General features: G+C 38.4%; 1 protein-coding gene and 1 non-coding gene across 6 annotated transcripts in view; both read right to left on the bottom strand.

Moving 5' to 3' along the window:
* Positions 1-26,835, bottom strand: part of EDA (ectodysplasin A) — a 427,402-nt gene that overhangs the window by 366,683 nt on the left and 33,884 nt on the right. The window lies entirely within an intron of this gene.
* On the bottom strand, positions 3,791-3,909 carry LOC115932441 (5S ribosomal RNA). The gene has a single exon (XR_008675747.1). It is a non-coding gene; the product is annotated as a 5S ribosomal RNA (ribosomal RNA).

Here is a 26,835-nt window from a genome sequence, read left to right as displayed (position 1 = left end):
TGTCACATTCAATCAACAGTAAATTCAGAATCCAACAATCTTTTACCACTTTCACCACCACTACTCTGGTCCAAGCCATCAACTCTCACCTAACTTACTGCAATAGCCCCCTTACTTACTTCCTGCTTCTACCCTTGCCCTGCTACAGTCTAGTCTCAACCCAGCAGCTAAAGTTTTCCTACCAATAAAATAGGTCAAATCAGGTAACCCCTTTGCTCAAGCCCCTCCACTGGTTTCCTATTTCACTCATAACACAAAGCCAAAGTCTTTACAATGACCTACAAGGCCCTACATGATCTATTCCTCTCCTCTTACCTCTCTGACCTCACCTCTATTACTCTTCCTTTTACTCATTCTGCTTCAGTCACAATGGCCATGTTGCTATTTCTGGAACACTCATGTTCTCCCCCATCTCAGGGCCTTTACATTTGATACTTCTTCTGCCTGGAATGCTCCCTTATCCTCTCCCATATTTGCCTGGCTCTTTCCTGACTGCCTCCAGATCTTTGCTCAAATATCACCTTCTCAGTTAGCTTCCCTGGACTACCCAATTTAAAAATGTGCACATATACATACACATCCTGTCCTGACCTTCTCTCTCCAACTTTCCTAATTTTTCTCCATATAACTTTGTATTATCTGACATTCTATGTATTTTACTTATCTGCTTGTGTGTCTTCCTCCACTAGACTATTGGCTCCGTGAGGGCCAGAATTTTTGTCTGTTATGTTCACTGCTATATCCTTGGTTCCATAAATAGTACCTGGTAGATGGTAGTTCTTAATAAATATTTGTTAAATAAATGAATAAATCAATTAAGAAAAAAAATTGAAAAAAATTAGGGACAGTGAATTCATATAGCAAGGCAACTAATGGAATAGGTGGAGCAAAAGAGGAGGAAGGATCAAAATGTCTCCATGGTGTCCAGATTTTAGGAATGGCAACAGCATTATCAGAAATGGAATAGTTACAGGGAACTGATTTGGAGGGTGGAAATTAATTCATTTTTAGACACGATGAGTATACAATATTGAACACTAATGGGAGATCAAGAAATGAAATGCAAATCTGAAGCTTAAGAATGAAGTCAGGGCTAGATATAATAATTTGGGAGTTGCTAAAATATAGAGAGAAACCAGGCATGGAGGCTCATGCCTATAATCCCTGCACCTTGGGAGGCTGAGGAGGGCAGATTGCTTCAGCCTGGGAGATTGAGACCAGCCTGGGCAATACAGCAACACCTCATCTCTACAATTTTTTTTTAATTAGCTGGCCATGGTGGCGTGTGCTTTTCGTCCCAGCTACTCAGGAGGCTGAGGTGGGAGGATCTCTTGAGCCTGGAGGTCAATGCTTCAGTGAGCCAAGGTCACACCACTACACTGCAGCTTGGTCAACAAAGCAAGACACTGTTTCAAAACAGAAAAAAATAAAACAGAGATAATAGTGTTGGAGGGGACAGGACAGAACCTTGGGAAAGGTTACACTTCAGAGGTTCAAGGAAGGACATCAGTCAGGGAGGCAACAAGAGAACCAAAATAATGACATGTCATGAAGCCAAGAGAGTAGAAGGTGGTAGTAAATTAGTATTAAACGTTGCAAGAGAAGTCAAGAAGGTTCTTAAAGCTCAAAACAAACACGCTGATTTGGCAAATAGGAAGCCATTGGAAGAAGTATTTCTTTGAAGTGGTAGAGGCAGGAGCCAAATTCCAAGCCACTTAGGAAGGAGTCAGGACATGAAGGCAAAAGGTATTCAATTCTTTCAACAAGCTCACCAGAATGAAAATACTCACTTTTGCCCAGTAATCCACTCCCTGGAATTTAACTTTTAAAAAATTGTTCCATGAAAGAATAATAGCAAGCAAATACATTAATGCTAAAGATTGTACATTACATTGTTGTTGGTAATAGTAAATGATTGTAAAATACTTGAAATGTCCAACTACAAAAAGTAGTGATTTATGATCTATTAAAACAATAAAATACTTTTTGAATATAATAAAGTCTGAAGAAAAAGGGAAATACTTATGTTAAATAGAAAAAAATCAAAATACAAATTTAAAATATACACCATTCATTCATTTCACATTTGATTATGGAGTCCCTCCTATGTGATAGGCATATATACTAGCTATATAGTGGCAGACAAAATAGACAGACCTTCTACCCTCATAAGACTTAACAGTTTGTGATTCAAACTATGGGGAAAAAAAGGTACATATGTAACAGAGAAAAGTATACCCCAAATAACAAAAGCTATGTATTATGATGATAGATAGATAGATAGGCTTTTCCTACAATACTGTTCAATAAAAATTAGCTGTTTTCAATAAATAAAGAGAAAAGTAAATATTTATAGCAAGGAAAGGAAGAAGAGAGTTGAGAGGTAGCTTGACGGGGCAGCAGGGTTCCAGGAAATGTTTTTTAGGTGAGGGAATGTGACCATGTCCAAAGACAAAGGGGATAGCAAAGAGGCAGAGATTGAAAATTCCACATCTTTCTTACTGCAACAGCTAATTTAATATATCCACTCTGAGAGCTCTTCAAATTCCTTGGAGAATAGACTTTGAATAGCCTAGAATAGCTGTCCTAGAGCTGACATTTAAACATGTCTCTTGTGAACACTAATAAAGACCCCATCCTCCACCTAAGGCAAAGCTTGATTCAGACAATAAATTTCATAGTAAAACTGATCATGGAGGAAATAGTTACCGAACATTATTAGATCTCATGAATTGATTCAGACTATAGAATATATTCACCTCACACCAATAACTTTGCTTCTAAATGATTTTTTTTTGAATACAGTAAAATTGCCTGGATGTAGGATGTATTTTTGTTACCATCTAAAAGGAAGATAAATTCATGAAAGTGTGGTATAGCATACCGAATATGCTGACCTTTCCGTTCCTTAACTTCTTCATCTCCAATGACCTCATCCTTCCATTCCATATGAGCCACTCACTCTATACACCTTGGAAGTTTCCATCACCCTTTCCTACTCCATCTCCAAAATCACTAATTCAAACATGAAATTCTCAATCACAAACTTCCAGCTTTGCTGGTTCAACTATTCCTACTATCACTATTCTTTCAGGTCATCAAGACCTCTAGTTTACTGATCCTTCTTCCTCTACTTTCTCCCTATTAATCAAAATTTTCTTCACTTCCTTCCCTATCCAGCTTAGGTTCCATAGTGTATCAATGCTGTTACACTCCTGCCAAAACCACAAAACCTCTGAACTCACTATGATGATGTTATTGTTATTGATAATGATAATGATGTTTTTGTACTTATCTAGGCCAAATTCTAACCATTGATCATTCCTACCATTCACTTTCTCTGTGCTTATCTCCAGTAGCCAAGTTATAGGGCAAAGTAACAAAACAGGCAGATGTGTTTCAATACATAAAATAAAAATCACTTGCAGCAGACTCCTGAAATCTGCTCACCAATCTTGCTGTGTTTTTCTTTTTCACTTTCTGCCACTTTTTTTTTTTTTTTTTTTGAGACGTTGTCTCGCTCTGTAGCCCAGGCTGGAGTGCAGTGGCGCGATCTCGGCTCACTGCAAGCTCCGCCTCCCGGGTTCATGCCATTCTCCTGCCTCAGCCTCCTCAGAAGCTGGGATTACAGGTGCCCACCACCACGCCCGGCTAATTTTTTTGAATTTTTAGTAGAGACGGGGTTTCACCATGTTAGCCAAAATGGTATCGATCTCCTGACCTTGTGATCCGCCCGCCTCGGCCTCCCAAAGTGCTGGCATTACAGGCGTGAGCCACCACGCCCGGCCAAAGCCTACAGCACCCAGTATTCCCAGGTGGTCTCCCATCCAAGTACTAACCAGGCCCGACCCTGCTTAGCTTCCAAGATCAGACGAGATCAGGCTCGTTCAGGGGGGTATGGCCATAGACTCTGCCATAACTTTTAAAAATTCTCCAATCTTCTCAATCCTCCAAAGCACTATTCCCCAGCTCCACCCTTTTCAGAAAATGACCTTGCCTCTTACTTCATAAAGGAAATGGACCATTTGCTTTTTGGGGCTCATACACAGCAGGTACTCAAACGTGATAAATGGATAAAAAGAAAAATATGAAATGGAGAAAAACCTGGCATGGTAACCTTAAACAAAACCTCAGGTTTCCCATTTAAAACGTGGTAGGTGTATAACATGATCTAAGTCCCCCCCACAACTCTAAAACTTACATTCACATATCCAGACCTATGAATGCAAACTATACAGGGAAGAATTTTCTCAAAAGTGAACAAGCAGTAGTCAGGAAATACCATTTTATGCCCATCTTACCAATTGGCAGAAGTGCTATTATTCACTGTTCAATAAATAAATATTTACTGAGTTCCTTCAATGTATTAGGATTTATGGGCAAAAACAGGGGATATTTAAGACCTGGTCTTTGGCTTCATGGAGCTTTCAATCTACTAGGAGAATAAAAACTTTATATAAGTGTCTCTGATAGGTGACACATGGAGTTTCTTTTGAAAAGACTAGTGATTGAGAGGAAAAAAAGAATGACATTAGCAAGATGGCCAAAGAGAAGTTCCCAGTACTGTTTTATCTACCACACACACACAAAAACAAAACAATGAATAAATGACTAGATTTTTGACAGAAATGACTAAAGGAGAGCACCAGAGAACATCAAAGAAGCAGCAGAAAACCTATAGAGCACACAAACCCAGGATGGCTGCTTAGGGAAGGGAAAGAAACACCTTGCCTCTGCCACCCTATTCCCCCATTCAGAATCAGCTTGGAACCAGCTTGGAATTAGCTGGTCAGAACCACAGCTATATCACAGTCCCCTGGACCCAACCTTCTGAAGTGTGCCACAGAGCAACAGTCCCTGGTTAGTGGGAAAACTGCAGTCATTCATGCCTTGGAGAGTGAACGTATGCCTCAAGTTTTGTGTGCTACCATAGTTTCACAAGACCCTGCGCCCAGGAAATCACCTTCACAGCTGCTCTGAGCACCTGTGCCCTGGATCTAAGTACCACTGTGGCTGCCTATTGGCCATGTCAGATCTGACACCAACACAGATACCCACAGTTCAGACACCCCACTGTGGGAAAAGTAAGACCAGGAGGATCCCTAAAGCTGTTGCCCTAATAACCTATGAAGCCACTATCACTGCCACAAACTCCAGTAGCCTAGACTACTGAGGCTTCTGCAGTCTTCATAGACATTGATTACAACTAAATAAGCTGCACAAAGACTACACCATTGTGCCCACATGGAATGAGAGTCACCATAGTCTGCTCAATTGTCACCCTCAGGCCCATCTTCAGGTGAATGTCTTCCCATACAAAAACCACTCTGTAAAGTTTGGAAGAGGTGACTACACCAACTGATGCACAGCCATCAATGCAGGGACACACACAAAAAACATGAAAAAGCAAGGAAGCATGACACTACCAGAGGAATGGAATAATTCTCCAATAATTAACCCCAAATAAATGTAAACTTACAAATTACCTGAAAATGAGTTGAAAATATTAATGTTAAGGAAATTCAGCAAGATACCACAGAAGATATAGAAACAATTCAATGAAATTGGAGAATAATTTATGATCTGAGTGATAAATTCAACAAAGAGATAGATATCATTAAAAAGAACCAAAAATAAATCCTGGAGCTGAAAAGTTCAATCAGCAAAATTAAAAAAATACAATAGAGAGAACTTCAATAGCAGACTAGATCAAACAGAAGAAAGAATCTGTCAACCTGAAGATGGTGGTTTTTTTTTTTTTTGAAATGACTCAGTAAAAATAAAAGGAATGAAAAAGAGTGAAAACAGCCTATGGGACTTAAGGAGCATCATTAAGCAAACATTAAACAAACTTTCACATTATGGGATTTTCAAAGGAGAAGAGATAGAGAAAGGGACAGAAATATTATTTAATGAAACAATTGCTGACAACTTCCCAAGTCTTGGGAGAGATATCAACATCCAGATTCACAAAGCTCAAAAGTTTGCAAACAGTTACTACCCAAAGGGGCCCTCTCTAAGGTACACTATCATCAAACTGTCAAAAGTCAAAGAGAAAACTTTAAAACCAGCAAGAGAAAAATGTCAAGTCACATACAAAGGAATATCCATTAGAATATCAGTGGATTTCTCAGCAGAAACCTTGTAGGCCATAAGAGAATGAAATGATGTAGTCAAAGTCCTGAAAGAAAAAAAAGTCAGCCAAGAATACTATAACCAGCAAGTCTGTCATTCAGAAATGAAGGAGACAGTTTTTCCCAGACAAGAAAAAATTTAAGGAATTCATCACCACTGGACCTGCCCTACAAGAAATGCTTAAGGAAGTTCTTCAAGTTGAAACATAAAGAAGATAATTACTATTATGAATACATATGAAAATCTAAAACTTACTGGTAGAGGTAAATACATACTCAAATCCAGAATATTCCAATACTGTTGTAATGGTGTGTAAATCATACATAACTCTAGTATGGTTATAAGTCAAAACAGTGAACAACTCATAGACATAAAGATAGCAACAATAGAAACTGGGAACAATTAGAGAAGGGAATGGGGTAGGGGGCAAGGATTGAAAAATTAACTATTAGGTACTATGCTCAGTGCTTGGGTGATAGAATCATTCATACCCCAAACCTCAGCATCATGCAATATTCCCAGTTAACAAACCTACACATGTACCATGTGAATCTAAAATAAAAGTTGAAAAGAAAAAGAAAAAAAGATGGTTAACAATAACTAAAATTATAACAAGTTGTTAAAAATACCCAATATAAAAAGATGTAAATTGTTACATCAAAAATATAAATTGTGGAAAACGAAGGTAAAAGTCTAGTTTCTGCATGTGATAGAAGTTGAAATTAGCTTAAAATAGTTTATTATAACTATAAGATGTTTTATGTAAGCATCACGGTAAACATAAAACAAAAACCTACAGCAGATATACAAATGATAAACAGAGAGGACTCAAAGTTCAGCACTACAGAAAAGTATCAAATCACAAAGATAGACAACAGAGAAAGAAAGGAACAAAGAAGCTAAAAAACAACCATAAATAATAAACAAAATGGCAGTAGTAAGTCTTTACCTATTAATAATAACCTTGAATGTAAGTGAATTAACTTCTCCAATCAAAAGACATAGAGTAGTCGAATGGATTAAAAAAAAAAGGTCCAACTATATGGTGTCTACAGGGTACCCACTTAAGCTTTAAGGCCATAGGCTGAAAGCAAAGGAATGGGAAAAGCTATTCTACACAAATGGTAACCAAAAGAGAGCAAAGTGGCTATGCTTATATCTTTATATCTGACAAAATAGACTTCCAGTCAAAAATTTTTACAAGAAACACAGAAGGTCATTGTTTAATGATAAAGAAGTCAATTCATCAAGAAAACATAACAATTGTAAATATATAGGAATCTAACATTGGAGCACCTAAATACATAAAGTAAATATGAATGGACATAAAAGGAGAAATCGATAGCAATACAATAACAGTAGGGAACTTCAGGCTGGGCATGGTGGCTCAAGTCTGTAATCCCAGCACTTTGGGAGGCCAAGGTGGGCAGATCACGAGATCAAGAGTTCAAGATCATCCTGGCTAACACGGTGAAACCCCGTCTACTCAAAATACAAAAATTAGCTGGGCGTGGTGGTGGGCACCTATAATCCCAGCTACTTGGGAGGCTGAGGCAGGAGAATCATTTAAACCTGGGAGGTGGAGGTTGCAGTGAGCCAAGATCACGCCATTGCACTCCAGCCTGGGTGACAGGGTGAGACTCCATCTCCAAAAAAAATAGTAGGGAACTTCAGTATCTCACTTTCTTCAATGGGTAGATCAATGGGTAAATCAACCAGACAGAAAATTCATAAGGAAATACTGGATTTAAATTGTACTTCTGATCAAATGGGCCTAACAAATGTATAAAAAAACCTTTCCATCCAAGAGCAGCTGAATATACATTTTTCTCTAATGCACATGGAACATTCTCCAGGATAGGCCATGTTAGGCCACAAAACGAGTCTTAATAAATTGAGAAAGATTGAAATCATATCTAGTGTCACTTTAGACCATAATTATAAAAAAACTAGAAATCAATAACAGTAAGAAATCTTGGAAAATTCACAAATAACTAAACATGCCCTGGATCAAAGAAGAAATCAAAAGGGCAATTTGAAAATATCTTGAGACAAGCGATAATGAAAACACAACACACCAAAACCTATGGGATATGGCAAAATCAGTTCTAAAAGGGGAATTTATAGCAATAAATGCCTACATTAAAAATGAAGAAGGATCCTGATATTGTTTGAATGTGTCCTTCAAAGTTCATGGTGTTAGAAACTTAGTCCCCAATGCAACAGTGATGGGAGGTGGGCCTAACAAGAGATGACTAGGTAATGAGGACTTTGCCCTCATGAATAGGTTGTTATTACTGTGAGAGTGAATTAGTTATTGTGAGAGTGGGCTTGTTATAAAAGCCAGTTTGGCCCCATCTTGCGCTCTCATACTTTTTTGTCCTTCCACCTTCTGCCATGAAGTGACACAGCAAGAAGGCCCTCGCCAGATGCAGGCCCCTCAATCTTGGACTTCCCAGCCTCCAGAACTACAAGAAACATTTATCTTTTCTTATAAATTGCGCAGTCTGTGGTATTCAGTTATAGCAACACAAAATGAATTAAGACAGGTCCCAAATAAATAATCTAACATTATGCCTTAATTAACTAATAAAAGAAGCACAAACTAAACCCAAAATTAGAAGAAGGAAAGAAATCATAAAAATCAGAACAGAAATAAACAGAGAACAGAAAAATCATAGAAAAAATCAATAAAACTAAGAGTTGGTTGTTTGAAAAAAATAAACAATATTAACAAATCCTTAGCCAGTCTAAGACAAAAATAGAAAAGGCTCAAATAGAATGAAAGTGAAAGTGAAAAAATTATAAGACACTTAAGAAATTAAAAGAGACGGCCAGGCATGGTGGCTCACGCCTGTAATCCCAACACTTTGGGAGGTCGAGGTGGGGGGATCACGAGATCAGGAGATCGAGACCATCCTGGCTAACATGGTGAAACCCTGTCTCCACTAAAAATACAAAAAAAATAGCTGGGCATGGTGGTGGGCGCCTGTAGTCTCAGCTACTCAGGAGGCTGAGGCAGGAGAATGGCATGAACCTGGGAGGCAAAGCTTGAGCCGAGATCGCACCACTGCACTCCAGCCTGGGTGACAGAGCGAGACTCCATTTCAAAAAAAAAAAAAAAAAAGAAAAAGAAATTAAAAGAGACTATTATGAACAATTATATGCCAACGAAGTGGATAACCTAGAGGAAATAGATAAATTCCTAGAAAAATACAACCTACCAAGATTGAGTCAGGAAGAAATAGAAAGCTTGAACAGACTAATAACAAATAAACAGATTAAAGAAGTAATTAAAAATCTCACAACAAAGAAACACCCAAAACCGGTAGCTTCATGACTAAATACTACCAAACACTCAAAGAAGAATTAATACCAATACTTCTTAAACTCTTCTAAAAACAGAGCTAGCAGGAATACTTTCCAACACATGTTATGAGGCCAGCATCACCTGAATTCTTAAGCCTGATAAAGACATCACAAGAAAAGAAAACTAAAGGCTACTGATGAATATTAATGCAAAAACTCCTCAATAAAATATTAGGAAACAAAATCCAACAATACATCAAAAAGATTATATAAGCTGACCAAGTGGGAATTATCCCTGTTATGCAAGACTGGTTTAACATAAGCAAATCAATCCATGTGATACATATGACATTAACAAAATGAAAGATAAAAACCACATGATCATCTCAATTGATGCAGAAAAAGCATTCAAAAAAGCCCAACATCCTTTTTTGACAAAAACTTTCAAAAGTTTAGGTATTAATGTTCCTCAACATAATGTAAGGCCATTTTATGAAAAACCCACAGCTAACCTTATAATCAATAAGGAGAAACTTACAGCTTGTCCACTACAATGTGATACAAGGCAGGAATGCCTACTCCCACCACCTCTATTCAACATAGTACTGAAAGTACTATACAGAACAATCAGACAAGAAAAACAAACAAAAGATACCCAAATAAGAAAGGAAGAAGTAAAATTATCTCTATTTGCAGATGAGATGATCTTATATGTAAAAAACCCCAAGTCCATAAAAAACTGTTAGAACTAATAAATGAATTCAGTAAAGTTGCAGGATACAAAATCAACATACAAAAAAAGTAACATTTTTATACAAAAATAATTACCTAACTGAAAAAGAAATAAACAATCCCATTTATGATAGCATCAAAAACATACTTAATAAATTTAACCAATGAGGTGAAAGATATGTATACCCAAAACTGCAAAACACTGATGAAATAAACTGAAAAAGATACCAATAAATGGAAAGATATCCCATGCTCATCAATTGGAAAAATTAATATTGATGAAATGTCCATACTATCCAAAATAATATACTGATTCAGTGCAATCCCAATCAAAATCCCAATGGCATTGTTCACAGAAATAGCAAAAACTATCCTAAAATTTGTATGGAAACATAAAAGACCTTGAATAAACAAAACAATTCTGAGAAAGGAAAACAAAATTGGAGGCATCATACTTCCTGATTATATTATATAATTTATTATATTACAAACCTATAGTAATCAAAATGGTATTGTTCTGGCATAAAAACAGACACATAGACCAGTGAAACAGAATAGAGCGCCCAGGAAAAAATCCAAACATATACAGTCAATTACTTTGTGACAACGGCACCAAGAGAACACAATGGGGAAAGGGTAGTCTCTTCAATAAATGGTGCTGGAAAAACTGGATTTCCACGTGCAAAAGAATAAAATTGAACCTTTAGCTTATACCATAATAAATTCAAATGGATAAAAGACCTAAATGTAAGACCAGAGATTATAAAACTTTTTGAAGGGAATATAAGAGAAAAGCTCCTGGATATTGGCCTTGACAATGATTTTTTACATATCACACTAAAAGCTCAAGCCACAAAAGGAAAATTAAATAAATGAGACTACAACAAACTAAAAAGCTTCTGCACAGAAAAGGAAACAATCAACAAAATGAAATGGCAGTCTATGTATTGGGAGAAAATATTTGCAAATCATATATCTGACAAGAGATTAACATCCAAAATGTATAAAGAACTCATACAACTCAATCGTAGAAAAACAAACACCTAACTACAAAATGGTCAGAAGACCTGAATAGACATTTCTTTAAAGAATACATAAAAATCTCCAATGAGCATATGAAAAAATGCTCTACATCATTAGTCACCAGGGAAAGGCAAATCAAAGCCACTATGAGATACCACTTCACACCCACTAGAATGGCTATTATCAAAAAGTCAAAAGATAACAATGTTGCCACAGGCATGGAGAAAAGAGAACTCTTGTACACTGCTGGTAGGGATGTAGATTGGTATGACCATTATGGAAAACAATACAGAGGTTTCTAAATAAATTAAAAATAGAACTACCATATGACCCTCTCTGGGCATATACCCAAAAGCAATGAAATCACCACCTCATAAAGATATCTGCACTCTCATGTTCGCTGCAGCATTGTTCACAATAGCCAAGATATGGAAACAACTTAAATGTTCATCAATGGACAAATGGATAAAGAAACTATAGTGTGTAACACACACACACACACACACAATGAAATATTATTTGGCCTAAAAAGAAATGAGATCTTGCCATTTGCCACAACATGGACAAGCCTGGAGGACATTATGCTAAGTGAAATAAGCCAGACACAGAAAGAAAAATATTGCATGATGTATTAGGTGTTCTCATGCTGCTAATAAAGACATAAGGACGAGTAATTTATAAAGGAAAAGGGTTTAATTGACTCATAGTTCCACATGGCAGGGGAGGCCTCACAATCATGGCGGAAGGCAAAGGGCAAGCAAGACACGTTTTACATGGCAGCAGGCAAGAGAGGGCATGTGCAGGGGATCTCCCCTTTATAAAATCATCAGATCTCACGAAAACTCACTTACTATCAAGAGAACAGCGTGGAAAAGACACGCCCCTTGATTCAAATACCTCCTACAGGGTCCCTCCCATGACACGTGGGAATTATAAGAGCTACAATTCAAGATGAGATTTGGGTGGCGACACAGCCAAACCATATCATTCCACCCTTGGCCCTTCCCAAATCTCATGTCCTCACATTTCAAAACCAATCATGCTTTCCCAACAGTCCCCTAAAGTCTTAACTCATTTCAGCGTTAACTCAAAAGTCCACAGATCAAAGTCTCATTTGACACAAGGCAAGTCCCTTTTGCCTATGAGCCTGTAAAATCAAAAGCAAGTTAGTTACTTCCCAGATACAGTGGGGGTACAGGCATTGGGTAAATATACTCATTCCAAATAGAAGAAATGGCCAAAACGAATGGGCTTCCAGCCTCATGCAAGTCCAAAATCCAGCAGGGCAGTTAAATCTTAGAGCTCCAAAATTATCTCCTTTGAATTCCATGTCTCACATCCAGGTAACGCTGATGCAAGAGGTGGGCTCCCATGGCCTTGGGCAGCTCCACCCCTGTGGCTTTGCAGGGTACAGCCCCCTCCTGGCTGCTTTAACAGGCTGGCATTGAGTGTCTGTGGCTTTTCTAGGTACACAGTACAAGCTGCCAGTGGATCTACAATTCTGGGGTCTGGAGGACAGTGGCCTTCTCATAGCTCCACCAGGCAGTGCCCCAGTAAGGATTCTGGCTGAGGGCTTGCACCCCACACTTCCCTTCTGCACTGCCCTAGCAGAGGTTCTCCATGAAGGCCCCACTGCTGCAGCAATCTTTGCCTGGACATCCAGGCATTTCCATACATCCTCTGAAATCTAGGCAGAGGCCTCCAAACTTCAATTCTTGACTTCTGTGCATCCGCAGGCTCAATACCACATGGAAGCTGCCAAAAATTGGGGCTTGCACCCTCTGAAGTCACAGGCCGAGTTGTACCTTGGCCCCTTTTAGCCACAGCTGAAGCAGCTGGGACACAGGACACCAAGTCCCTGGGCTGCACATACAGCAGGGGGATCCCTGGACCCAGGCTCATGAAACTATTTTTTCCTCCTATGCCTTGGGCCTGTGAGGGCAGGGGCTGCCGTGGAAACCTCTGACATACCCTGGAGACATTTCCCCTATTATCTTGGCAATTAACATTTGGCTCCTCATTACTTATGTAAATTTCTGCAGCCAGCTTGAATTTCTCCTCAGAAAATGGGTTTTTATTTTCTGTCACATCATCCAGCTACAAATTTTCCAAACTTTTATGCTCTGCTTCCCTTTTAAACATAAGTTCCAATTCCAAACCATATCTTTGTGAATACATAAAACTGAATGCTTTTAACAGTATCCAAGTCACTTCTTGAATGCTTTACTACTTAGAAATTTCTTCCTAGAATTTTCTCAAGTTCAAAGTTCCACACATCTCTAGGGCAGGGGCAATATGCCATCAGTCTCTGTGTTAAAACATAGCAAGAGTCATCTTTGCTCCAGTTCCCAACAAGTTCCTCATCTCCATCTGAGACCACTTCAGCCTAAACTTTTTTTGTCCATATCACTATCAGCATTTTGGTTAAAGCCATTCAACTAGTCTCTAGGAAGTTCCAAACTTTCCCATATTTTCCTGACTTCTTCTGAGTGCTCTAAACTGTTCCAACCTCTGCCTGATACCCAGTTCTAAAGACGCTTCCACATTTTTGGGTATCTTTACAGCAATGTCCCACTACCTCGGTGCCAATTTACTGTATTAGTCTGTTTTCACGCTGCTAATAAAGACATATCAGAGACTAGGTAATTTATAAAGGAAAGAGGTTTAATGGACTCACAGTTTCACATGGCTGGGAGGCCTCACAATCATGGCAGATGGTGAAGGAGAAGCAAGACACATCTTACATTGCAGCAGGCAAGAGAAGGCATGTGCAGGGGAACTCCCCTTTATAAAACCATCAGATCTCATAAGAACTCACTCATTATCATGAGAACAGCACAGGAAAGACCTCCACCATGACTCAATTGCCTTCCACCAGGTTCCTCCCATGATATGTGGGAATTATGGGAGCTACAATTCAAGATGAGATTTGGGTGGGGACACAGCCAAACCATATCACATGACATCACTTATATGCAGAATCTTAAAAATTCAAACATATGAAGATAGAGAACACAACAGTGATTACTATGGGTGGGGGCTTGAGGGAGAAAATGGAGAGATGTAGGTCAGAGGATAACAAATAGCAGATATATAGGATAAACAAGTCTAGAGATCTAATGTACAACATGAGGAGTATATGTAATAAAATTGTACTGTATTTGGGATTCATGCTAAATAAGTAAATTTTAGCTGCTCTTGCTACAGAAACAAAAAAATAGGTAACTATGTGAGATGATGGATACATTAGTTTGTTTCACTGTAATTATCTTTTTACTATGTACATGTATCCCATAACATTATGTTGTATACCTTAAATATACACAATGAAATGTATTTTTAAAAAAATACTAGTGATTAATCCTAAGCCTAATCCTAAGCTGGAGGCATCACACTACCTGACTTCAAACTATACTACAAGGCTACAGTAACCAAAACAGCATGGTACTGGTACCAAAACAGAGATATAGACCAAGGGAACAGAACAGAGCCCTCAGAAAGAATACCACATATCTACAACCATCTGATCTTTGACAAACCTGAGAAAAACAAGAAATGGGGAAAGGATTCCCTATTCAATAAATGGTGCTGGGAAAACTGGCTAGCCATATGTAGAAAGCTAAAACTGGATCCCTTCCTTACACCATATACAAAAATTAATTCTAAATGGATTAAAGACTTAAATCTTAGACCTAAAACCATAAAAACCCTAGAAGAAAACCTAGGTAATACCATTCAGGACGTAGGCATGGGCAAGGACTTCATGACTAAAACACCAAAAGCAATGGCAACAAAAGCCAAAATTGACAAATGGGATCTAATTAAACTAAAGAGCTTCTGCACAGCAAAAGAAACCACCATCAGAGTGCACAGCAAAAGAAACTACCATCAGGCAACCTACAGAGTGGGAGAAAATTTTTACAATCTACCCATCTGACAAAGGGCTAATATCCAGAATCTACAAAGAACTCAAACAAATTTACAAGAAAAAATCAAACAACCCCATCAAAATGTGGGCAAAGGATATGAACAGACACTTCTCAAAAGAAGACATTTATGCAGCCAAAAAACACATGACAAAATGCTCATCATCACTGGCCATCAGAGAAATGCAAATCAAAACCACAATGAGATACCATCTCACACCAGTTAGAGTGGCGATCATTAAAAAGTCAGGAAACAACAGGTGCTGGAGAGGATGTGGAAAAATAGGAACACTTTTACACTGTTGGTGGGACTGTAAACTAGTTCAACCATTGTGGAAGACAGTGTGGCGATTCCTCAAGGATCTAGAACTAGAAATACCATTTGACCCAGCCATCCCATTACTGGATAGGTATATACCCAAAGGATTATAAATCATGCTGCTCTAAAGACACATGCACACATATGTTTATTGCGGCACTATTCACAATAGCAAAGACTTGGAACCAACACAAATGTCCACCAATGATAGACTAGATTAAGAAAATGTGGCACATATACACCGTGGAATACTATGCAGCCATAAAAAAGGATGAGTTCCTGCCCTTTGTAGGGACATGGATGAAGCTGGAAACCATCATTCTCAGCAAACTATCGCAATGACAGAAAACGAAACACCACATGTACTCACTCATAGGTGGGAATTGAACAATGAGAACACTTGGACACAGGGTGGGGAACATCACACACCGGGGCCTGTTGTGGGGTGGGGGGAGGGGGGAGGGATAGCATTAGGAGATATACCTAATGTAAATGACGAGTTAATGGGTGCAGCACACCAGCATGGCACATGTATACATATGTAACAAACCTGCACATTGTGCACATGTACCCTAGAACTTAAAGTATAATAAAAAAAGAATAAATTTTTTAAAATTAAAAAAAATACTAGGGATTAATGACCTAGCAATTCTTCTTGACTCCCAATCAACTGCAAAGAACTGTGATGGCTGTCAAAAAAACTGTCACTTCCTAAGACATGATTTAATACCTAAGCCTATTCAAAGCTACATATAGGGGTGGGTGAGTAGAGAAATGTGGACTTCATCCTCACTTACTAAAATGTTTTTCAAACTTCGAGACAGCCTTTACTTTTTAAAATGTTTTTCAATGAAAGAAACACCTTGGAAACATGGAAACACTTATTAAACCTATTACCAGCACAAATGTTATGGTCGGTGGAATGATTCTGAATGTATGAGCTTGCTGAAGAAAAGGGATGGGAAAGATAAATAGGTACTGACACATCCATGCCTAGGATTCTAAACTTGGCTGTGCGTCAGAATCGCCTAGGGAACTTTTAAAAATACACATTCCTGGCCTCCCCACAGTCCTATTCAATGACAATCTCTGGGGTTCAGGCCCAGAAACCTGCATCTTTAAAGCTCCTCAGGTGACTGATGCACTGCCAGGTTTGGGAACAAAGTTAGATCATTTAGACCATACACTGCCTCCAACACCACAAGAATTTTTGCATTACAAGATAGCAAAAAGAAAGAATTTATTACTACAAATAGATCCCTTGTGACTAGCAGGTTATTTTTGGTAAAATTTACTGTAAAATTGGGTTGCATTTTAAGGGCATTACGCACACACTTTCTAATGCATTGGTGTCATTTGTGTAATGATTGCATATGCCATATTTGTGTCCATTTTGTAGGATTTGGAGTGTAATTTTTAACTACTTAAAATGATCATAGATTTCTAGTTCCTATATCTTTGCTTTCATGTCACATTGTTGATTATTTATGATTTATTTGATGCTACATCTTTGGTCAGGAACACAAACCCCAATAGTAATATTGTTCCTGTAGGAAAATATGATCTGTTTTATAACAGTTCCCAGGAATACCACTGTGGTGAAAATTGGGGACTGCCTGTACAAATGTAGCTCATTGTTAACAAAAGGATGTTCCCAAAATGTAGTATAAACTGAATTTGTATCAGTCAACTCATTTAAAATCTACCAAGAACCTGTTCAACCTAAAAGGAATCCTTTAGTAAAGAAATACTTTTAGAAAATTAAAGCTCATCCTTATTTTATTTGCTCTGAAAACTTTGATTTAATACATGGAGAAATATTAAAACAGGGCACACTAATATTTAGACTAGAAGCTAGTCTAGGCCATGATAAAAATGGATTTTTCTTGATTATCAAACTGCAGATCAGACACTTTGGAGTCAAAAAATAATCACTGAATCTCCAGTCCAGGGAGGTTATCTTTTGTATTGCCGTGGGTGTGGATGGAAAATCAGTTTCTTTGTAGTCGAAGACTTAAAAAGAATCAGAGTAAAGACAAATGCTTACACAATGTTCCTGTAAGTGAAAATGGTAGGTGTAAGGATCCTCCTTTTACAGACTGCGAAATGCAAGCACAGGTTGATCTGTGCAGCTTAAATGGTTAGGATAGGTAAACTAGATACTAGAATCAACTGAAGAACCAACAGTTATTTGCTCTAAAGAAGAATACTGCTTAAACTAGCAATTTCCAAGGGCAGAAGAGGGAGAGATAGAATCAGAAAAGGCATGCAAAAGTACTTTGTAAACTCTTTAGTACTATGCAAACATAGGAAGCAGAGTTCTCTGTTGAAAGTGAGCATGTGGGCAGTGATGTTGAGAGTTTGAGAAGAAAGTATGACAAAATCTTAAAAAGGAAGGGAATGAATGAACTAGAAAGGCTGCATAAAGGTCTAACTTGAGTTCTACATTCATGAATTCAAAGTGAGAGAAAGAAATAAAAGGCATCCCAATAGAAAAAGAGTAAGTCAAATTATCTCTTGTTGCTGACAATATGATTCAATACCAAAGATTCTGCCAAAAGACTCCTAGATCTGAAAAGATCTCAGCAAAGTCTCAGGATACAAAATCAATGCACAAAGATCAGTAGCATTTCCACACACTAATAATGTTCAAGCTGAGAGCCAAATCAAGAATGCAATTCCATTTACAATACACACACACACACACACACACACACACACACACATACACACACACACACAAATACCTAGGAGTACAGCTAACCAAGAAGGTAAAATATCTCTATGAGGAGACCTACAAAATACTACTAAAGGAATTCAGAGATGACACAAGCAAACAAAAAAGCATTCCATGCTCATGGGCTAGAAAAATCAATATTGCTAAAATGTCCACAGTGCCCAAAGCAATCTACAGAGTCAATGCTATTCCTATCAAATTACCAATATCATTTTTCACAGAATTAGAAAAAAAGCTATTCAAAGCTTCATATGGAACCAAAAAACAGCTTGAATAGCCAAGGCAATCCTAAGCAAAAAGAAAGCTAGAGGCATCACATTACCTGACTTAAAACTGTACTACAAAGCTACAGTAACCAAAACAGCATGGTACAAAAACAGACCCACAGGCCAATGGAACAGAATAGAGACCCCTGAAATGAAGCTGCATACCAACAACCAACTGATCTTTGACAAAGTTGACAAAAGTAAACAGGAGAGAAAGGATACCCTATTCAATAAATGGTGCTGGGACAACTGGCTAACCATATGCAGAAGAATGAAACTTGACTCCCTACCTTTCACCATGTACAAAAATTAAATCAAGATGGCTTAAAGACTTAAATGTAAGATGTCCCACTATAAAATCCTAGAAGAAAACCTAGGAAATACTCTTCTAGACATTGTCCTAGGCAAGGAATTTATGATGAAGATCCCAACAGCAAATGCAACAAAATGAAAAATAGACACATGAGACTTAATTAAACAAAAGAGCTTCTGCACAGTGAAAGAAACTACCAACAGAGTAAACAGACAACCTACAGAATGGGAGAAAATATTTGCAAAATATGCATCCAACAAAAGACTAATATCTAGAATCCATAAGGAATTTAAGAAAAAAAACAAGTAACTCCATTAAAAAGTGGGCAAAGGACATGAACAGACACTTCTCAAAAGAAGTAGCCAATAAACATGAAAAAATGCTCAACATCACTAATCACCAGAAAAATGCAAATCAAATCCACAATAAGATATCATCTCACACCAATCGGAATAGCTTTTATTATAAAGTAAGCAAACAAACATGTTGGTGAGATTGCAGAGAAAAGTGAACACTTATACACTGTTGGTGGGAATGCAAATTAGTTCAGCCCCTGTGAAATGCAGTTAGAAGACTTCTCAAAGAAATCAAAATAGAATTACCATTCAACCCAGCAATCTTATTACTGGGTATATACCCAAAGAAAAATAAATCATTCTACCAAAAAGACAAATGCACACATATATTCATTGCAGCACTATTCACAATAGCTAAGACATGGACTCAACCCAGGTGCCCATCAACAGTGGATTGGGTAAAGAAAATGTGGTACCTATACACCACGGAATACTATGTAGCCATAAAAAAGAATGAAATCATGCCTTTTGCAACAACATGGATGCAGTTGGAGGCCATTATCCTAAGCAAACTAATGCAGGAACAGAAAACCAAATACCACGTGTTCTCACTTGTAGTGACAGTGAAACATTGGGTACACGTGGAACTAAAGATGGCCACAATAGACACTGGGGACTACTGAATGCTGGGGGAGGGAGGAGCGCAGGGGTTGAAAAACTATTGAGTACTATGCTCGCTACCTAAGTGATGGGATAAATCATACCCCAGGCCTCAGCATCCTGCAATATACCTATATAAGAAAACTGCACATGTACCCCCTGAATCTAAAATACATATATGCATGCATACATACATACATATATACATAAAGTGAGATCAGGCAGTGTAGTCATCTGTTTTTTTTCCAGCCACTTTTATTGCATGGGTAAAAGCACCAAGGAGGCAGAATGTTATTAGAATTGTGATTTTGACTTTGCCAAGTGAATAAAAAGAAGTGAGGGAGAGAAAAGGAGTTGATGGTATATGCATTGCAGGTGGTCTGACTTAGAGTGCTGGCAGTAGTAATAGAAAAGTATGTGACAGAGATTTCTGAAGATTAGATTAATAGGACTAAGGAGCATTGTGAAAGGCTCAAAAATGCCTCAATATAGGTTTTAGTCAGGAAATAGCATTTGAACACTTGATGTGCACACAGTACTGCACAGGTGGAATTTGTGAGGTCAGCTGTAGACCTAGATTTCCTCAAATACTGAGTTACCTGAGAGGCACAGACAAGGCATATATCTGACAAATGGTGAGCTTGAGAAATTAGGAGGGAAAGACAAGGGTAATTTTGCCTAAATTGGCAGTAGGTTAGATGGTGGGCAAGGAGATCAGTGGATAATAGAGTAGATTATCACCTAAGTGATAGTGAGATGGAGAGACAGAATGAGCTCCTAGGACAGAATGAGTAACGGAGACATGAATAATGGGACAGCGGAACAGGTATTTTGTTGTGAGGTTTGTCTCCCTCTCACCCTCCTTACCTATTGCAGCATAATTTAAATCACAAAGTGCAATATATATATATATATATATATATATATATACTAATGATGTAAATAATAGTGGAGAACTTTCTCAAGATAGTCCCCCTCCACCACATATACAACTGGAATGAATTCAGACACATGGGGAAAATATGTGGTCCAAATCCTCCAAATTTATCCAAAAATGATCACTAAAGGTAGGTATTATCATGCTAAAAAGGAAACAGTGCATTACAGAAGACAGACAAAACTGAGGGTCTGAAGACCTAGCTTCTAGTTTGACTTGAGTAATCTGAGCTTCACTTTTGTCATCTGTAAAAGAAGGTAATGATACCTTCTGTACACAATCATAAGGTCTCCACATAGGAATGTAAGATTCCTGAGGGGAGGGACCTTTACTGTCTTTTTGATTGCTTGTTTGTTTTTGAGATGGAGTTTCGCTCGTTGCCCAGGCTAGAGTGCAATGGTGTGATCTCGGCTCACCACCAACCTCTGCCTCCCAGTTCAAGCAATTGTCCCGCCTCAGCCTCCCGAGTAGCTGGGATTACAGGCATGCACCACATGCCAGGCTAATTTTGTATTTTTAGTAGAGACGGGGTTTCTCCATGTTGGCCAGGTTGGTCTCGAACTCCCGACTTCAGGTGATCTGCCCAACTCGGCCTCCCAAAGTGCTGGGATTCCAGGCGTGAGCCACCGCACCCAGCCTATTGTTTTATTTTCTATTCTATCTCTAGCATTTAGCCTAGCACATAGCAGAAGTTTAGAACATTTGTTAAGTGAAACGAGAAAACACGTTTATACCTGAGAGTGTTATCCAAAATCAAGGATGGACTTTGTTCTTTTTTTTGTTTTTTTTTTAATTTTATTATTATTACACTTCAAGTTTTAGGGTACATGTGCACAATGTGCAGGTTTGTTACACATGTATACATGTGCCATGTTGGTGTGCTGCACCCATTAACTCATCATTTAGCATTAGGTATATCTCCTAATGCTATCCTTCCCCCCTCCCCCCACCCCACAACAGTCCCCAGTGTGTGATGTTCCCCTTCCTGTGTCCATGTGTTCTCATTGTTCAATTACCACCTCAGAGTGAGAACATGCAGTGTTTGGTTTTTTGTCCTTGCGATGGTTTGCTGAGAATGATGGTTTCCAGTTTCATCCATGTCCCTACAAAGGACATGAACTCATCATTTTTTATGGCTGCATAGTATTCCATGGTGTATATGTGCCACATTTCCTTAATCCAGTCTATCGTTGTTGGACATTTAGGTTGGTTCCAAGTCTTTGCTATTGTGAATAGTGCCGCTATAAACATATATGTGCATGTGTCTTTAGAGCAGCATGATTTATAATCCTTTGGGTATATATCCAGTAATGGGATGGCTGGGTCAAATGGTATTTCTAGTTCTAGATCCCTGAGGAATTGCCACACTGACTTCCACAATGGTTGAACTAGTTTACAGTCCTACCAACAGTGTAAGAGTGTTCCTATTTCTCCACATCCTCTCCAGCACCTGTTGTTTCCTGACTTTTTAATGATCGCCACTCTAACTGGTGTGAGATGGTATCTCATTGTGGTTTTGATTTGCATTTCTCTGATGGCCAGTGATGATGAGCATTTTGTCATGTGTTTTTTGGCTGCATAAATGTCTTCTTTTGAGAAGTGTCTGTTCATATCCTTTGCCCACTTTTTGATGGGGTTGTTTGTTTTTTTCTTGCAAATTTGAGTTCATTGTAGATTCTGGATATTAGCCCTTTGTCAGATGAGTAGGTGGTGAAAATTTTCTCCCATTCTGTAGGTTGCCTGTTCACTCTGATGGTAGTTTCTTTTGCTGTGCAGAAGCTCTTTAGTTTAATTAGATCCCATTTGTCAATTTTGACTTTTGTTGCCATTGCTTCAGGTGTTTTAGACATGAAGTCCTTGCCCATGCCTATGTCCTGAATGGTATTGCCTAGGTTTTCTTCTACGGTTTTTATGTTTTTAGGTCTAACATTTAAGTCTTTAATCCATCTTGAATTAATTTTTGTATAAGGTGTAAGGAAGGGATTCAGTTTCAGCTTTCTACATATGGCTAGCCAGTTTTCCTAGCACCATTTATTAAATAGGGAATCCTTTCCCCATTGCTTGTTTTTGTCAGGTTTGTCAAAGATCAGATAGTTGTAGATATGCGGCATTATTTCTGAGGGCTCTGTTCTGTTCCAAACCCACAGCCAATATCATACTGAATGGGCAAAAACTGGAAGCATTCCCTTTGAAAACGGGCACAAGATAGGGATGCCCTCTCTCACCACTCCTATTCAACATGGTGTTGGAAGTTCTGGCCAGGGCAATTAGGCAGGAGAAGGAAATAAAGGGTATTCAATTAGGAAAAGAGGAAGTCAAATTGTCCCTGTTTGCAGGTGACATGATTGTATATCTAGAAAACCCAATCATCTCAGCCCAAAATCTCCTCAAGCTGATAAGCAACTTCAGCAAAGTCTCAGGATACAAAATCAATGTACAAAAATCACAAGCATTCTTATACACCAATAACAGACAGAGCCAAATCATGAGTGAACTCCCATTCACAATTGCTTCCAAGAGAATAAAATACCTAGGAATCCAACTTACAAGGGATGTGAAGGACCTCTTCAAGGAGAACTACCAGCCACTGCTCAATGAAATAAAAGAGGATACAAACAAATGGAAGAACATTCCATGCTCATGGGTAGGTAGAATCAATATTGTGAAAATGGCCATACTGCCCAAGGTAATTTATAGATTCAATGCCATCCCCATCAATTTACCAATGACTTTCTTTACAGATTGGGAAAAACTACTTTAAAGTTCATATGGAACCAAAAAAGAGCCCACATTGCCAAGTCAATCCTAAGCCAAAAGAACGAAGCTGGAGGCATCACACTACCTGACTTCAAACTATACTACAAGGCTACAGTAAGCAAAACAGCATGGTACTGGACTTTGTTCTTAATAATAAATCATATGAAATGAAAGCTGCTTCTATGATTATAGCAATATAATATTCTCTAACACTTTCATACACATTTTAAGCACTATATCTTTTTTATTTCTTAAGATATTTATGGACTGGCAGTAACTCAACAAGATAGTTGGAAAGTTTAAGCAATTAATTCTAAGATTATTTCCTGGACCACTTCCACAGAGGCCACAGGTTAAAGGTCAAAGACAAGAATGGTGAATTTGTTTAACAGTAAAGCTACTTTCTGTTGGGAGTATTTAAGCTAGAAATCTACTAAAAGTGTAAGATGAAAGATTGTGTAGTCAGATATGAAATATATTGAGAAATTTAGAATCCCTTTTTTTAAGCTGTGCCAAAAACATGTCCCTAATGATCCCTTTACCGTTTCTAATTTTCCCTTATCCCCAGTCAATACCGAGTATTATAATTTCTGTCTTTCAAATTCTTTGTTAAATGAGTAAATGAACTTCATCAAGACTCCAATCTATTAAGCTTGCCACTTTGTCACTATCTGTCAACCTCTTCCCTCCGTATGCAGGATTTTCAGTGGTTTTCCATTGTAATCACGTCCTCAACTTGCTTGCCCTAGCCTGGCAAGTCCTTGACCCTGGATAAATTCAGTCATTTGCCTGCTCTGAATTTGCACCTGAGCAGCTAAATGTTGCTAGAAGCAATCACACAATCTCGGTGACAGGTTGTACTTAAACTCATAATCACAGATCTCAAACAGGTACTAAATGCTGCTTGTTTGAAATCTACAACTTTATCAAGCTTGCTTTGCAGGACAACTATTTTCTCTCTTCAAAACTTTCATCACTCTCCTCTGCTCTCTGCCATGACGATCTTGCCCCATACTTAATTGAGAAGGGTATCATCAGAGGTGGGCACACCTCACTTCCCACCACCAAATTCATCAGGTGATCTCCACCTACACACATTTTCTCCTCTTCTTTCCTCCTGTTAGAGTGGATGAACTGCTCCTGTCCCTCTCAAAGGCCAAATCTTCCATTTGTGCTCTATATCCCATTTCTTCTCCCAACCCCTTTCAAAGACTTTATATTTTTGTTTATTGTATCTCTCTCCTGCATCAGCAATCTCTACTCTATAGATTATCCTCAGGCATTTAAACTCCAGTATCTCCTATCTTAAACTGTTCCATCCTACCATGCCACTGAAACTGCTCTTATAAAAGATCAATGCATTCCAAGTTGTAAAAATAAACAAATGGATACTATTTGCTCCTCATTTTATTAAACTTCTCAGAAGCAAACTTCATCAAAACTAAAGTCTTGATTTCTACACCTCCCTAGTCTCAAAAACTGACCCCCCCAAATTTCCCCCACATCAGTAGATAGATTATATACCTGGATACCAATACCAGAAAGCTTGTTCTCTCAGCTCTATGTTCAAGATATGCCTTGAACCCCTTTACATCATTTCCCCTTCACTACTACCACATTAGTCCAATGCCATCACCTTCTTTACCTGGAAAGAAAGAACATCCAACTATTCTAGTTTCACTTCTTGATTCTCCCTTTTCCACACATCAGCTAGAGGAATCTTCTTCAAAAATCTACATCTGCACTAATTGTTTCTATAAAATCTTAAAACCCTCCAATGTCTTCCCATTTAACTTAGGTCAAAATTCAAACTTCTTGTCCCACCAATATGCCCTCTACTCATACTAGGCTGTAGTCACACTGGCATCCTTTTGTACCTTGAACATGCCAAACTCTTTCCTGTTTTAGGACTTTTCACTTAGAACAGAATCCAAACTCTACTGCGAACTTTGGTGAAGAAGCCATGGATCCCCCTGCCTTTACAATCTCATCTTGCCTAACTTTCCCCCTTACTAACTACTTTCCAGTCACAGTGCTCTTTTTCTAGTTCCTCCAACATCCCACGCTCTTCCTTGCTTCAAGACTTTCACATAGGCTTTTCCATCACCTGGTATGTGCCCCCCCCCCCCAACGCCCCTCTCATCCTATGTCTCAGTATCAATGCTACCTACTCAGCAAAACCTTCTCTGTTCATTCTAATTAAAGCAGACCCTCCCCTATTATTCTCTCACAGCACTCTTCATAGCCCTTTGGTTTCTTTTTTAATTTAATGGATACATAATAGTTGTACATATTATATTTTTGGAGTACATGTGATATTTCGATACAAGCATACAATGTGTAATGGTTGAATATGGGTAATTAAGATATTCATCACCTCAAACATTTATCATTTCTTTGTGTTGAGAACATTGCAAATCTTGTCTTCTAGCCTTTTTGAAATATACAATAAATTACTGTTAATGATAGTCACTCTATTGTGCTATCAAACACTAGAACTTATTCCTTCTATCTAACTATATGTTGGTATCCATTAACCAACCCCTCTTTGTGACCCCTCTCCCTACGACCCTTCCCAGCCTCTGGTAACCACCATTCATAGCCCTTTGTAAGTACATATTTACTTATATATTTGCTGGCTCTGCCATTAGACTATGAATTACATCAGGGTCAGAGACACTATCTGTTTTGTTTGCTGCTATAATATATCCAATATCTAATACACCATACGTGGCATAAAGTAGCAACTCAATAAGTATCTTTGAAAGGAATGAGTGAACAAACACCTATGACTTCCTTTTGACATTCCTAGTATCCTATGAGATATGGAAGATGTTATTATTCCATAGAGGGAGTCAATGGTTTGCTCAAAGTCACACAGTAAGTAGTAGAACCAAAGTCTTCTTACTCCAAATCCAATGTTCTTGTACTATACTACCTCAGCAAACAGGGAGTGCTCTTTGTTGTATGAACACAAATAGTATAATAAATCATTAAGCCACATTTCCCATAAAGATATGGCAGCCACAGTTCCAACTCTTTGGTTTAAAGAATTTCCCTGAGATAAGTACTACCTCTTTCCTTACCCTCAAAAAAGACTGTATTGGCTGGGTGTGGTGGCTCATGCCTGTAATCCCAGCACTTTGGGAGGCCGAGGTAGGCAGATCACCTGAGGTCAGGAGTTCAACACCAGCCTGGCCAACATGATGAAACCCCGTCTCCACTAAAAATATAAAAAGTGGCCAGCCTTGGTGGGGCATGCCTGCAATCCCAGCTACTCTGGAGGCTGAGACAGGAGAATCGCTTGAACCTGGCAGGCGGAGGTTGCAGTGAGCTGAGATCACGCCACTGCACTCCAGCCTGGGTGACAGAGTGAGACTCTGTCTCAAAAAAAAAAAAAAAAAAAAGACTGTATTTCACATACT

This window comes from Gorilla gorilla, chromosome X (genome assembly GCF_029281585.2).
Source record: "Gorilla gorilla gorilla isolate KB3781 chromosome X, NHGRI_mGorGor1-v2.1_pri, whole genome shotgun sequence".
Lineage (NCBI taxonomy): Eukaryota > Metazoa > Chordata > Mammalia > Primates > Hominidae > Gorilla > Gorilla gorilla.
The sequence above is the reverse complement of the archived record's forward strand: the minus strand, read 5'-3'. Positions and strand labels throughout refer to the sequence as shown.